The sequence below is a fragment of the Cupressus sempervirens genome, chromosome 10, assembly GCF_028749045.1.
Source record: "Cupressus sempervirens isolate cs-2001-9-10 chromosome 10, ASM2874904v1, whole genome shotgun sequence".
NCBI classification, from domain to species: domain Eukaryota; kingdom Viridiplantae; phylum Streptophyta; class Pinopsida; order Cupressales; family Cupressaceae; genus Cupressus; species Cupressus sempervirens.
In genome coordinates, this window is record NC_143127.1 from 630652073 (window position 1) to 630664564 (window position 12492).

Below are 12492 nucleotides of genomic sequence, written 5' to 3' on the forward strand. Positions count from 1 at the left end.
ATTTTGACATTATTTCTTTCCTTTTTTCAACTTTCAATACTTCTATTTCTTATAACATATGATCCTTAATTTAGTTGTGTTGGGATTTTTGACATATTCTTTTATTTTGTAAACTTTCAATACTTCTATTTCCTATATCATATGATCCTTAATTTAATTGAAATTTATGGGTAGAAAAATAATAAGGAATTACATTAAATATAAAAATATGTAAATGAAAGATCTGGATTTCTTCAAACTTGTAGAGGGTTCTTAGAACAAGGAACCTATTAGTGGCTCCCAAATATTTTTCTTTATCAGTTGAAACATTTAATGAAAAAAATTTCAAAACTGGAACATAGATATTTTTAAGAATAGTTTACACATTGAAAAGATGATTGAAAAATATAAGTAACTTTTGGATAAAGAAGTTCTAAAAGGTAGCATTGATTAGGATAATTATTTCGAAGAAAATGATTTCATATTTAAACAAGTACCACATTAGCATGTACTTGCCTTATTGTTATTAATACAAGTTGTAATTATTAAATAAGTATAGAATAATTGTGAAAAGTGAAAAAACTTTATAATTTATAAGTTACAAATAAATAAATAGAATAGTGTAAAAAATAATTATACTCATTAAAATATAAAAAGAATATCTCACGCAACTAAAATATCATTTGTACTATTTCACATACATGTACTCATGAAAATTATCTTTACAAGGTAAGGAAAAGATGGTGTTATTGTACTTGCCATAGGCTAGTACTATTGCATTCACTATGTTTGATCAGTGAATTAGTTTTGAATGTATCAACCAATTATATACAAGTATTTTTACCTCGTTTCAATTTTTATAAAGTTTTCATATTTTTAATCAATATAATATATTATGAAAAATATTTAAAACTAGAACATAGATATTTTTAAGAATAATTTACAATTGAAAAGATGATTGAAAAATATAAGTATTTTTTACATAAAGAAGTTCTAAAAAGTAGCATGGATTGGGATAATTATTTCAAAGAAAATGATTTCATATTCAAATAAGTGACCGTACATTTTGTATATTGACTAAAAAAATTTAATAATTTATTTCTGAATTAAATAATATCATATAAAAAGTTGAAACATGTTAATTAAATTTTATACAAAATAATATTTTATAAATAGATTAATTATTTTTGGGCTCATAGACTTTAAGGTTTAAATTTTTTGAAATACTTTTAACTTATCATTGTAGAAATTATTCATTTTCAATCACTATTGACTTTTAAAAATATTTTTTTATGGTTTTTAATAAAAATTTAAAAGTATTATACTTATTTATTTTATCAATCAATGTGATAATATAATAACTTATATTTAATTATAAATAACAAACCCATCAAAGTAAAAAATTATTTAAAAATTATAGTTTGAAGGTTGTAAAGTTGTACAAAATTATTGTTTTCTAATTAAATTATTAAGACTAAACTTGAAACTTGCAACACCAAAACCAACCAAAAATATAGTAAAAAATATAATAACATTCCTACTCTTATAGCTATATTCTTTAGAGGAGTTAACATAATTAGAACATCTACTATTATAAGAGTTTCTAACCATCCAATTAAACAATGAAATAGCCTTAGCATAAAGGTCACTAGTATCTAAAATATCATAGAATTCTTGATAGAAAAAGAAGAAAACATTTCTAACAAATATCATCCTATAAATCTTCAACTTTAGGCTAATGGTCTTAATCCTTATTTGACATAATCTCTCCATACTTTGAGATTTTTTTCAAGCACAATGTTTAATATGTTTAGTCTATGCCATCCTCATCCATCACTTTCTCTTTGTCATCTATGTCTCCTCCCTTTTTTCTTCTTCCTCTTGAATATTTTCTATCTAGAGTCCCATGCAAAAACATATCATTTTTATGATTCCATTAGTAATCTTAGACAAATTAGATATTTCCTTATCAAACACCAATTTAGTATTCTTAATAGAGATGGCATTGTCTTTTAGGTTCACTTTCTTTTGAGATTTAATTTTTTAATAAATTTTAATAGGAACTAATTTATCTCTATGAATATTGTACAGGTGAAGAGCCTCTTCATTATTCATATCTATATTCAAAATATGAGATGCATGTCATAGTCCCATTTCATAGTCCTTGTCCTCATATTTATGAAAGGACTCCTCCTATTCAAGCTCATACACTAATTTATTTATAGCATTCTTTTCTCTTTGATCTTCTTACCTTTAAGTTCCTATTTAAGAAACCCATTGACCATCCTTTACCCAAACTAATCTCCTTTTGTTATCCTCATGGGTTTACATTTCCTCATTTTACTCTCCAATTATTAAATAACAATAAAAGCAATAAAAATTCTTGTACCCTTCCTAATTTTCATATTTTAGTCGAGCTCAAATTTCTTTTTAGGTCCTTTCCACATATTTTAGTTATGGTTACTAGAAAATCATCTTTATTTTTTTTTAAATGCAAGTTTTGTAGCTTTACTCTCATTCTTAGGGTTAGGATTTCTAGAAAACATGTTACTTTCTATAAGTTCAAGGTGCATAGATCTATGTGAAGCATCCTTTTGCATATTATCTTAAACTTGGGGATACCATATAAAATGATTCATGTGTAAGGGTTTTTCAAATTTATGTTGTAAAGGACTTAACTTAATCTCTAGTGCAAAGTGGGGGACCCCTTTGGTAATACTATTGATAAGAGACAAAAGAGTGAAAAATGACATGTTCATCTTTTTACCATTTCTAATAGGGTTTATGATAGGGAAATGGTAGCCATTGAAGCTTGTATATCTATAATCTAAGGTAAAATACTTTGTTACATGATAACATACCATAGGCTGAGAAAGGAGGAGGAATCTTTCATATATATTTTCATTAGAGGTCATTGAGCTCAAGGTGGATTAGTTGATGAGGACAAAGGAAAATAGGATGAAGGCATGGGAGGAATTGGTAAAAGAACATGGAGAAGACTTCAAAGGAAAATAGTGACTTCTATGCCAAAGAACATGGAGGAGGGACCAAAGGTAGCTAAGATCCAGGTGACTGAACTTCTTAAGGAGTTGCCTTAGCTTTGGTTCTCTATTAGCTTTTTTGTTTTGTATTTTAGGCCTATCTTCTCTTTTTTTTTCTTTTGTGCTAGTCATTGTTTCTTCAATTTCTTTAATTTGTAATGTTTAAGAATTTTTCCATAATAATTCTCATTAGATAAAGAGGGATAGGTCTTGAACCTAAACAACTAAAAGAACCAAAAAGATCATAGAAAAAAATAACCCTACTTGAGGTAGGCTAAAAGGAATTCACAAGAGGTGGATTTCAAAAGCTTTTGGTTGGAGCCCAACTAAGAGATTGTAATTTGAAAAAATATAAGGGTTTAGGTAGGAACCTTGAAATAGATACCAAATAAATCCCATTGCATTTAGTAAAGGAAGGCCAAGGAAGAGTAAAGACATCCAAAGCTGAACATAAAAGACAAAGATCTATATGAAGTAAACCAAAAGAACCTAACAAATGAAAAGAGGAGGAAGCCACTTCAAAGAGACCAGCCATAAAAAAAAACCTACCACCTAGCAACTATGTGAGGAAGTGAACCCGCAATCATTGAACTCTTGATACCAACAATAATCCACCTTGAAAGGATGTTCCTCCACCTTAAAGGGAATTCCCACATCAAAAGAAAACCTAAAATAAGATAAACATGGAGAGCATACAACATTCACAAAACAAGAACCAAGAGAGATCTCGCCTCCATATATTAGGACTCTCTCTCAATAATATCCTTAGAGGGAGATAACCAACTAGGAAAGACCTTGGGAAAGGAATAGAAGGGGAAAAGAGCAAGCTCTACATCAAAAACTAGCCTCCAAAAACCTAGATAGGACAAGAATATCTAAAAAGGTACCAAAAGCTAGAGCCAAATAGAAAAACCACAAAAAGCCTCCAAAGTCTTTAGCAAGAAAACCTAGAACCAAAATCACCCTTAAGAAAGGTAGAATATAGTCCAAAAGATCAAACCCTGAAGCATCAAAAAGTGCCACACGATGTCGAAGAGTGTGAAAAACCTAGATTGGAGATGACCCCATCCTATCCAAATATAAAATACCATTAGTAAAGTAGCAACACCTTCTTTAGTCACCAATAAGATAACCCTTAAGTATCCTAAGGAAAGTTAATGTTTAACAAAAATGGATAGACTAGCAAAAATTATATAAGATCCCTAAGATCCCAACAACCAAGGAGAAAAAATCACCAAGGAAAGAGGACTCAATGAAGAAGAGAAGAGTCAAAAACCCATAAAGACGTAGGGAAACAAAAACCTAAGGAAGGAGCTCAAGAAACCTATGCTCATAAAGCATCACCATGAGTCCTCTCTATTAAAAATTATAAAATGCCTCTGGGTAAAAGTACAAAGCTGTGTCACCTAAATTAGGCTGACTTATTGGAATGACTAAATTTGAGTTTTTTAAATCTAAAAATCAATTTTGTCTAAACATATGATCTACATAAATTCATTCTATCTAAATTATTTATGGTCTCACACTTGTCCAATTGGAAATCTCTATTGATTGCATGTTTTATACTAGTTTGTATCCAATTACTAAAGAAATACAATTATTTGAAAAAAGTGGCATTTCAATAACTCTTAGTATTTTTTATGATATTTTTTTAATAACATATAAACACCATTTTATAGAGCTCAGAGTCAAGAATATTTTCATATAGACTTTATAGTGTTTTAATTAGATATAGCATATTGTAATTAAAAAATTCTACAAGTACACATTTTAACACTCGAAAAGATGTCAATTTTGAGAAATCAAAAAATATTAAATCATATCTGAAAATTTTAAAATTATATGACATTCTAGAGGAGAGAGTCTTATTTTAGAATGTATAATTTTTCTCTTGGTTAGAATAGATTTGTTTTGAAAAATGTGGTGGGAGATGAAAACTATCTATTTCAGGTGAGTTGAAATTTGAATCATAATAAAAGGGAAAATATAGGTCTAAAAGCTTATATTTATTTTTTATTGTTCTAGCTATAGATCTTATCTATAACATAGTCTAAGATCAAAGGGAAATAACTTTAATTCCATCTAGTTTTGTGGTGTGAACTAGAGCCCTAATTTTCAGCATTTTTTAGTAGATTAGAAATTATCTATAAAAATTAGGAAAATATATCAATTCTTATTCCAAATAATTATTAAAAATTATAATCCTAAACTTCATCCATTTCTACACATTTCACTAGTTTACATCATTTTCAAATTCAAAATAATAATACCAATTTTATGTCATTGAAGGTTAACAATTATACTTTTGTTAGCCTTTTCCTTTACAAAAGGATGACACAGGTTTGTGCGTTTACCCCTCTAACTATCTCTTTCTAAAGTTCTCTAAGAGGTAATTTTCCCTAAATTTTCTTACATATGTATCCCATTTAAGTCTATCAACATTCACCTCACCGAAAGCCTCCCTTTCATGTCACCTAAAAGCCTCCCTCACCATGACTAGGTGGACGAATCCTTCTCCTCTCCTTAACAATTATTCTATGACTATCCACAATCTATTATTTTGATTCTAGAGTTATCATGGGTGGTTACCTTTACTGACCTACTCCAATAAAAGTATGGAGGGTATAAACAACCTCCTAGTTGGGGTTTGAAGGAGGATTAAGTCGGGGTACTTATTCTCCCCATGAAACCTCAACTTGTGCTCTACTCCAACATGCAGTGCAAGTGTAGCTCTAGGAGCTCTACTTCATCAACCAACTCGTATAAAAACATACATCCTACAAAAAGACATAAGTTTAAATAAGTAGAAATGTAATGAGTTTTAGGCTCCTAGTGTTGATAAAATTGGCTTCTATAACAAAATGTCATGCCCAAAATCCAAACAAAAACACACCAAAAAAATATTTTCTAAAAGAGTGAAACTAGGTGAACTAAACACATAACTAAATTGAGTTGCAACTACATTAATAATTGAGTTGTATATATTTAATGTTCAATTTAATAGATCAAGTTAGATTCTTAAGAGAATCTTGTTTCAGTTTCAATGTTCTATTGTTGAAGTTTACTAGTTACATGTTCTGATTCGATATCCTAGGTTTTTAATTCATTTCCATGATGCCAGATGTCATGTTAAGTTTTAATTCACGAAAGGGTCAATTGAGTAGTAGGTTTTTTTATTCAAATGACCATAGCTATTCAACACAACCTTGTTCCATAAATAATGCTCTCATGGAAAATTTATTTAAATATTAATGAGTCCAATTATAGTTTCTAAATGATTACAATGTTCTAGAATTTTAAACAAAATTAGATGGTAGATGTTTTGTTATTAATATCATAAATAATTTTATTTTTAAATTTAAAACTTCATTCATAATAAAATATTATCGATATTATATATCTTTCATTACATAATATATTTATTAAATAATATGTACATCAATTTTAAACTTAAATCACAAAACATATTTTATAATTATCATTTCAAACCCTTCCACCAAATCTTACAGGTTGAATACTCAACTTTCAAAGCTTGTGTAGAGGTAGAGAAGAAAATACAAAGTCAAAATTCTACGTGAGAATTTTGACGATTATATATAATAGAAAGTCAAAATTCTACATGAGCCTTTTGACTATTATATATATATATATATAATCGTCAAAATTCTCACGTAGAATTTTGACTTTGTATTTTCTTCTCTGCCTCTACACAAGCTTCAAAAGTTGAGTATTCAACCTGTAAGATTTGGTGGAAGGGTTGGAAATGATATCCATGTGCTCCTCTTTCTACTTACAAGCCCAAGATGGGATACCTTTTGTTGGTATCACACTTTCCTATCATTGATACTCTCAACCAGCATTGGCACTTGCATTCTTCTTTGCAAAATTGAAGGTTTAGATTTAACACTATTTGAACTACCACTATTTAGCCTAAAATTATACACTTTGTATGGGTTATTTTTTTCTAGGGTTTTCCCTAGTTCCTCAACTCAAACATCTAGGAGTTCTTGATCTCTAGTGTCCCCTTTGTAAAAATGTGATAAATTTCTTTATATCTTCTTATTCTTTTGAAGAGCTCAACAATATTGGATTTGGATACGTGATTTATTGAAACCATTTCGACTTGAGCCTTTTTCTTAGCATATGATTTTGTTGGGTGATTCACTTAGAATTCCCTACAAATACACTCAAATTTGGCATGCTTTTAGGATGAAGATCCTAGAGCCATTGATCCTCTCATAAGTCAATGTTGTTCCCATTTCTGAAAATCTAGTGAGTACCTTTTTTAAAAATTCTATGGGTGTGCATAATATTGTTTTTATTTATTTTTATCCCTAGAGGATTGCATTGGTCTAAAGATGATGATGCAATGAGTCACCCTTGAGATACTTAGCCTTGAAAATATTGCACCAAATTTTCAAGGAGTTCATTAGTCTCCATTCAACCTTAGCTAGAAGGGCCATATTCAAATGCCCAATCCTTCTAATGTTTAGACCCCTCAAGGATTTAGGTTGACAAACTTTCTCCTAGCTCACCTATTCTAGTCTTATCCTGCATTTCTGACCATAAAAAAATTCTTTGAATTTTTTTTAATAATATCTTTATATCTACTTGGGAGTTTAAGGAGAGAGAGTAAGTACACAATAATACCTTGTAAAGAGGTTGAGAGAAGATGAAGTTTCCCTGCACTAAACAATGTTTCGCATTTCCAGCCCACAAGCTTCCTTTGTATGTATTCTACCAATCCATTCCAATACTACAAGGGCACTTCTTTAATCATGAGAGGGAGACTAAGATAGGTGTTATGTAAGCTCACCCCTTACCATTCCAAGATTTTGATCACTTTTCTCCTTAGGTAGTTTTCCATATTAAAAAATACAATTTTTTTTTCTAATAATTTATACATTGCCCCAAAACATTATCATAATGGTTAAGAAGGGTCTTCCAAGATCTAGCTTCATGAACAAAAGATAGGCCAAATGGGAAGGTGTCATCAATAAATTGTTGGAGCACTTATAGGTCTTATACCTTTTATCTTGCCAATACTTTCCAGGGCCTTAAATTTTCTTCCCAACACCTCTACCACAATGATGAATAAGTAAGGAGAGAGGAGGTCCCCTTATTGAAGACCTTGAGAAGAGGTTAAAAAAATTGCTTGGGACCCATTCAATAGGATCAAGAACTGGATGGTATTAATTGCAACCATGATTAATCTAACAAAATTATCTTTGAATCCTAACTTGGTTAGAATATCAAATGAAAATTCCCTCCCTAACATGTCATAGGATTTGGAAATATCAAGTTTTAGAGGCATACCTGGGTTCCCATGCTTCTCCATGGAATGTATTACCTCATGGGTAGCAATGACAACATCTAGTATCTATCTACCAGGGAAAAATCCATTCTAGTAGGGACCTATAAACTTATCAAGAAGAAGCTTAATGTAGTTCATTGTGACCTTAGAGAGGATCTTATAAATTATGTTGTAAAGGCTTTTGGATTTGAATTCCTTGAGATGTCTCAGTCCATCCATCTTTGGTATAAACACAATGCAGGTTTGGTTAAGTTCCTTCAACAACTTTCCCATTCTTAAAAATTTTCAAGAAGCATGAGAAATATCATACTTGACAATATCACAAAACTTGTGAAAAAACATAGCGGGAAACCCATCTAGCACTAAGGATTTCAATTTGTTCATACTAAAAACATCTTTTCTCACTTCCTCCTCCATCACATTTCCAATTAGGGCATTGTTCATCTGGGCCCAACAACCAAGTTCATGATCCTTAAAATATCCTCACAAGCTTTAATATTGATTTGATTTTTTGGGGGATTGTAGGTCTCCTAAAAGTATCTAGAGATCTAATCCTCTATCCCGTCCTCCTCCAATATTTCTTGACCATTACTATCAACCAATAGGCTAATGGTGTTCCTCTTTTTTTTCTTTGATGTGTATCTATGGAAGAAGGTCATGTTCCTATCACCCTCCTTGAGCCACTGCACTCTAGATCATTATTTCCAGAAGATTTCCTCATGTTCCAAAAAAAAATTCCACTTATCCTAAAATTCCTTCTCCTCATTTTGACATTCCAAAGAAGAATTACCACAAGCTAGATCATCTTGGAGGAACTATTACTTCTCAATCATTTTCTTTTCCTTAAAGATGTTGCTAAATGATGACTTATTCCATCCTTTGACCTCTTTATGGATCCTTTAAAGTTTCCTAGAATTATAGAACATGATGTATCCTTTGACTGGAGTGTTCCACCATCATGCAATATGATCTCTCAACTTTGGGTGTGAGTTCCACATTACCTCATACTTGAAGGGTATTCACCTATTAATTTGATTCTACTTCCATGAGAATAACAACGTAGAGTGATTAGAGATGGTCCTCAAGTAAGCTATTAAGGAGGTATGCGAGAGAATATCCTAGCTTGTTGAGATAAGAACATGGTCAAGCCTAACCTAATCAGTTTATTCCCCAATCTATTATTTGATCAGGTGAAAAGTATTCCTTGAAGATCAATATCTAATAGATCATTCCTCCCAAATCATACATACTCTCAGAGAAGTCCTCCATGCCACCCATTTTCTCCAAGGGATATAGGGGGGTGTTAAAGTCCCCCATACACAAAAGGTTCTTGTGCCTCATGGAGTTGGAAACTTTTGTTTCCTCTTCCTAGAGAAAAAGTTTCCCCTTACGAGTAGTGGGGGCATAGAAATTAAACATTTTCCAGTTACAAGTTTTGGACGTGAAGCCTTGTTTAGATTCCAAATTGGCACAATGCCTCTTGAAGCACCTATCATAACACTATAAGAGTATTTTTCTCCTAGCCATAGATAGTCAGCCACTCTATACAATTCCTACTCCATCATTTTTACTTCCTACAAAATAATCATGTCAACATCAAGTTCCATGATCTTTTGTTTAACTTTGTACTACTTCTTGAGGCTATTTAGCCCTCTCAAATTCTAGGATATTATCCTCATCTTCTCTATGTTTGGATCTCAACGATGGTCTTTTGTTTACCATGTGCTACATCATTAGTTGTCACCTTCTTTAGGAGGTTCTTAGTTGGGGATCTCCCCACTCTCACCACTATCCCAACATCAGCTTTGTTTCCACCCCTTAACTTCCTCTTGAGGACAGTCCGTCCAACATCACTATCTAGGATGTCACTATTAGCTCTAGTTTGGATGGAGGAATGTATTTCAATAATATGTGGGAGTGAAACCAGTAGAGTTCCATTCATAAAAGGTGAGTCATTTCCCTTCACCCAAAAGATGTTGTAGGATTCTATGGTTTGAGATCTCATGCCCTCATTTAGGAGGTTCAAAAAGAAATTATCTTTCCGTCAACAAGCAGTGTAACATGTTTGATCTATAATGCATCAATCTCTGCTTCCTCAAGTTCAGGAGTTACATGACCCTCTTGTATAGAGGTATTGCCAGCAATCTTCCTCTCTTCTTGGTTAGTAGGATCCCACATCTTAGGGGCCCTCTCCATCCCCTTTTTATTGGTTTGTTCTTCATCCTTCTCTGAGACTCCCCCATTCTTTCTTGAAGAATGAGCCGCTACCCAACTCCATATTCTCCGGGGACTCTACACTAACCTAGTCTTTTGCTTCTATAGTCTTTGAGAATTCCATCACAACTACTGTAGATGGGGAGACTTTATCTTTAAGTTTCTATCTTTTCCTATAGTCAATAACCAAGAAGCCAAATATATTGTAGTTTTGGCAAAAGGGTGCAAGATTCTCCTATAGAATTAGTTGTGACAAAGAACCCCACTTTGATATAAAAGCCACTATAGTCAGCAATGGTTTATTCATCCCCACATTCACACATAATATTGCAAAATCTAGTTTGACCTTGGAATTGGTAGTTAGGTTGACTTTAATGAAGTGACCAAAAGAATCTCCAATCCTTCTAAGAAAATGAAGCATCCCCATCAAAATATTTCTCCAAACGCTAACCATTGATAAAATGAGACACCCTAAAGGTATAATTTTCAGGTTACCTTCTTCCAACAAAGGTCCTTAAATAGATTTATTTGTTAGGAAGATTAGAGTGCATCATTCCTCTACCTCATTTTCTATGCACTTCACATGAGAACCTCTTTCCTTCACCACATGATCTCCCTTGCAACACTTATGTTCCATACTATTGGTGATTACCTCCATATCTCATTTATCATCCAAGAATCATGTAGGGAAGGAAAGTCTAGGCCTAACAATTTTACATTATTGCCTACTAGAACCTAGTAACCCTTGCATCCATTTTACCATGGAAAGTGGCAAGAGAGAGGCAACTTTGTGCAGAAAAATGAGATTTCTATTGACTATTTTAAGTCTACATTCATTTCATTAAGATATGTAACTAAAATAATGATGCTTAAGCACCACTAAAATCATCTTCTGCACGTCCACTTTTCCTAGAATCACATCTATCTCATCCAGATATATGTACTTAAAAATGTGTTGTCACATGCTCTTTGCACAAGCTTTTGACAAACCCCTCATAATAGAAATGGCAAAGAAATTTACCAAAGTATTTTTATTTACCCTATATCTATGGTAGGTGTATAGAAATTTTCTCCCTACAATTTATTTGACTAAATTTAAGATGATTTATTGGTTGTAGATAGCTAAGAGTTTCCAATGTTCTAGGTATTAATAGCTTAGATTATATAGTTCATGATTATATAGTTTCTTCCCATCTATCCAAGTAACTCTAGCTTGCCACCAAATATTTCCACACATACCTTCCATAATGTGGTTGTCAAACTTGTTGAATCATCCAATCACTACAAGTAATACTAGAGTGCACCATGTGAGGAAGCTTGTTCAGAATCATGTGTAGTTGAAAGTCACTTCCCAATTTAGCATTGAGACAAGTGTTTAGTTTACCCATTTCAAAGTCCACTCCATTCCATTTCAAAATTAAGCTTGTATATTCACAATTTTTTGAGCAGCAATTGTTTGGTATAGACTTGTTTAATTTTAACATGAATACAAGTTTAGATCAAGTTTGGTATAGGCTACTTTGTTTTATTTAGGGTGATTTCTCCCTTCTTTTTTGATCCATCTTCTTGATTAAAACACTCATTATGATACTCATTTTCTCCCAATTTGGATATACCACTCATCCATTGTTAACCTTATTGCTGATCTCTAACAATTGAAACACTTGATTAGGTGAGAGGAACTAGTAATCATGAGGGCTAACTTACATGTAGCCACTAAACAACCTTCATTTTTTTATAGAAATTTAAAATGGACATTGAACTACCCTACAACCTAAGGTTTGAAGGTGTATTCATCACTAAACTTGTTAAAATAGTGCACCTAGTGAAATGTGTCAAAAAAATGCCTTTTTAAACATTCAACCAAAGCTTAATCTAAAAATCTCTAATAATTGAATTTAAAATTATCATTTGTTATTAATAAAATATGGTATAATTATATGA